The 2,891-nt window shown below is 32.6% G+C and overlaps 1 non-coding gene across 1 annotated transcript; it reads right to left on the bottom strand.

The window, feature by feature from the left end:
* Positions 1-2,067: 2,067 nt before the first annotated feature.
* On the bottom strand, positions 2,068-2,175 carry LOC112752575 (small nucleolar RNA R71). The gene has a single exon (XR_003177006.1). It is a non-coding gene; the product is annotated as a small nucleolar RNA R71 (small nucleolar RNA).
* Between the last annotated feature and the right edge of the window lie 716 nt (positions 2,176-2,891).

Genomic DNA, 2,891 nt, shown 5'->3' with positions numbered 1-2,891 from the left:
GAAAGCTTGGCTGGCTAGTGAGCCATGTCTAATTCCTGGACTGAAGCTTTAGACTAAGAATGCAAGATTCCTGGAATTCATGTTAAAAATTTTGGAATCCTTAATTTTTCTTTTTCATATAATTTTCAAAAAAATCCAAAAAAATTAGAAAATCATAAAAATCAAAAATATTTTTCTGTTTCTTGTTTGAGTCTTGAGTCATGTTATAAGTTTGGTGTCAATTGCATGTGCATCCTGCATTTTTCAAAAATTCTCATGCATTCATAGTGTTCTTCATGATCTTCAAGTTGTTCTTGGTAAGTCTTCTTGTTTGATCTTGATGTTTTCATGTTTTGTGTCTTTTCTTGTTTTACATGTGCATTTTTCGTTTCTTAGAGTCTAAACATGAAAGATTTCTAAGTTTGGTGTCTTACATGTTTTCTTTGCATCAAAAATTTTTCAAAAATATGTTCTTGATGTTCATCTTGACATTCAAAGTGTTCTTGGTGTTCATCTTGACATTCATATCATTCATGCATGCATTCATTGTTTTGATTCAAAATTTTCATGCATTGGGTCTTTTTGTTGTTTTTCTCTCTCATCATAAAAATTCAAAAATCAAAAAAATATCTTTCCCTTTTTCTCTCATCAAATTCGAAAATTTGGATTGACTTTTTCAAAAATTTTTAAATAAAATTGTTTCTCATGAGTCAAATCAAATTTTCAATTTGAAAATCTTATCTTTTTCAAAATCTTTTTCAAAAATCAAATCTTTTTCAAAATTCTTAGTTATTTTCGAAAATTCCAAAATTATTTTTCAAAAATATTTTTCTTATTTTTATACCAAATTTTCGAAAATAACATAATCAATTAATGTTTTGATTCAAAAATTTGAAGTTTGTTACTTGCTTGTTAAGAAAGATTCAAACTTTAAGTTCTAGAATCATATCTTGTGATTTCTTATGAATCAAGTCATTAATTGTGATTTTCAAAAATCAAATCTTTTTCAAAAACTAATTTCTATCATATCTTTTCAAAAATATCTTCTTATCTTACCTTTTTCAAAAATTTGATTTCAAAATATCCTTTCTAACCTCCTAACTTCTTATCTTTTCAAAATTTGTTTCAACTAACTAACTAACTTTTTGTTTGTTTCTTAACTTTTTCAAAACTACCTAACTAACTCTCTCTCTCTCATTTTCGAAAATATCTTCCCCCTTTTTCAAAATTTCTTTTTAATTTATTAATTATTTTAATTTTTAAATCTTAATTTTCGAAAATTACTAACATTTTTCAAAAACTATTTTCAAAAATCACTAACTCTTTTTCAAAAATTATTTTCGAAAATTCCCTCTCTCCCATCTTATTCTATTTATTCATTCATATCCTAACATCTCATCTCACATCTCTGCCATCCTCACAGTTGTGTTTCTTCCATTACGTCACATTCTTTATCTCCCTCTTTTCTTCTACTCACACAGGGATCCCTATACTGTGGTATAAAGGATCCATATTATTATTATTATTATTTTTCTGTGCCTTCTTCTTTGTCATATGAGCAGGAGCAAGGATAAGAACATTCTTGTGGAAGCAGATCCAGAATCTGAAAGGACTCTGAAGAGAAAATTAAGAGAAGCTAAATTACAACAATCCAGAGATAACCTTTCAGAAATTTTCGAACAGGAAAAGGAGATGGCAGCCGAAAATAATAATAATGTAAGGGAGATGCTTGGTGACTTTACTGCACCTAATTCTAATTTACATGGAAGAAGCATCTCCGTTCTTGCCATTGGAGCAAACAACTTTGAGCTGAAACCTCAATTAGTTTCTCTGATGCAGCAGAACTGCAAGTTTCATGGACTTCCATCTGAAGATCCTTTTCAGTTCTTAACTGAATTCTTGCAGATATGTGATACTGTTAAGACTAATGGAGTAGATCCTGAAGTCTACAGGCTCATGCTTTTCCCTTTTGCTGTAAGAGACAGAGCTAGATTATGATTGGATTCTCAACCCAAAGACAGCCTGAACTCTTGGGATAAGCTGGTCACGGCTTTCTTAGCCAAGTACTTTCCCCCTCAAAAGCTGAGCAAGCTTAGAGCTGATGTTCAAACCTTCAAACAGAAAGAAGGTGAATCCCTCTATGAAGCTTGGGAAAAATACAAAAAGTTGACCAAAAAGTGTCCTTCTGACATGCTTTCAGAATGGACCATCCTGGATATATTCTATGATGGTTTATCTGAGTTATCAAAGATGTCACTGGACACTTCTGCAGGTGGATCCATTCACGTAAAGAAAACACCTGCAGAAGCTCAAGAACTCATTGACATGGTTGCTAATAACCAGTTCATGTACACTTCTGAAAGGAATCCTGTGAATAATGGGACGCCTATGAAGAAGGGAGTTCTTGAGATTGATACTCTGAATGCCATATTGGCTCAGAACAAAATATTAACTCAGCAAGTCAATATGATTTCTCAGAGTCTGAATGGAATGCAAGCTACATCCAACAGTACTCAAGAGGCTTCTTATGAAGAAGAAGCTTATGATCCTGAGGACCCTGCAATAGCAGAGGTGAATTACTTAGGTGGACCTTATGGAAACACCTATAACTCATCATGGAGAAATCATCCAAATTTCTCATCGAAGGATCAAAAGCCTCAACAAGGCTTTAATAATGGTGGAAGAAACAGGTTTAACAATAATAAACCTTTTCCATCATCCACTCAGCAACAGATAGAGAACTCTGAACAAAATGCTTCTAATTTAGCAAATCTAGTCTCTGATCTATCTAAGGCCACTGTGAGTTTCATGAATGAAACAAGGTCTTCCATTAGAAATCTGGAAGCGCAAGTAGGCCAGCTGAGTAAAAGGATCACTGAAATCCCTCCTAGTACTCTCCCAAGCAATACAGA

Source organism: Arachis hypogaea, chromosome 15, assembly GCF_003086295.3.
Source record: "Arachis hypogaea cultivar Tifrunner chromosome 15, arahy.Tifrunner.gnm2.J5K5, whole genome shotgun sequence".
Classification (NCBI taxonomy): Eukaryota; Viridiplantae; Streptophyta; class Magnoliopsida; order Fabales; family Fabaceae; genus Arachis; species Arachis hypogaea.
Note: the sequence above shows the minus strand (reverse complement) of the source record. Positions and strands in the feature narration are given on the sequence as shown.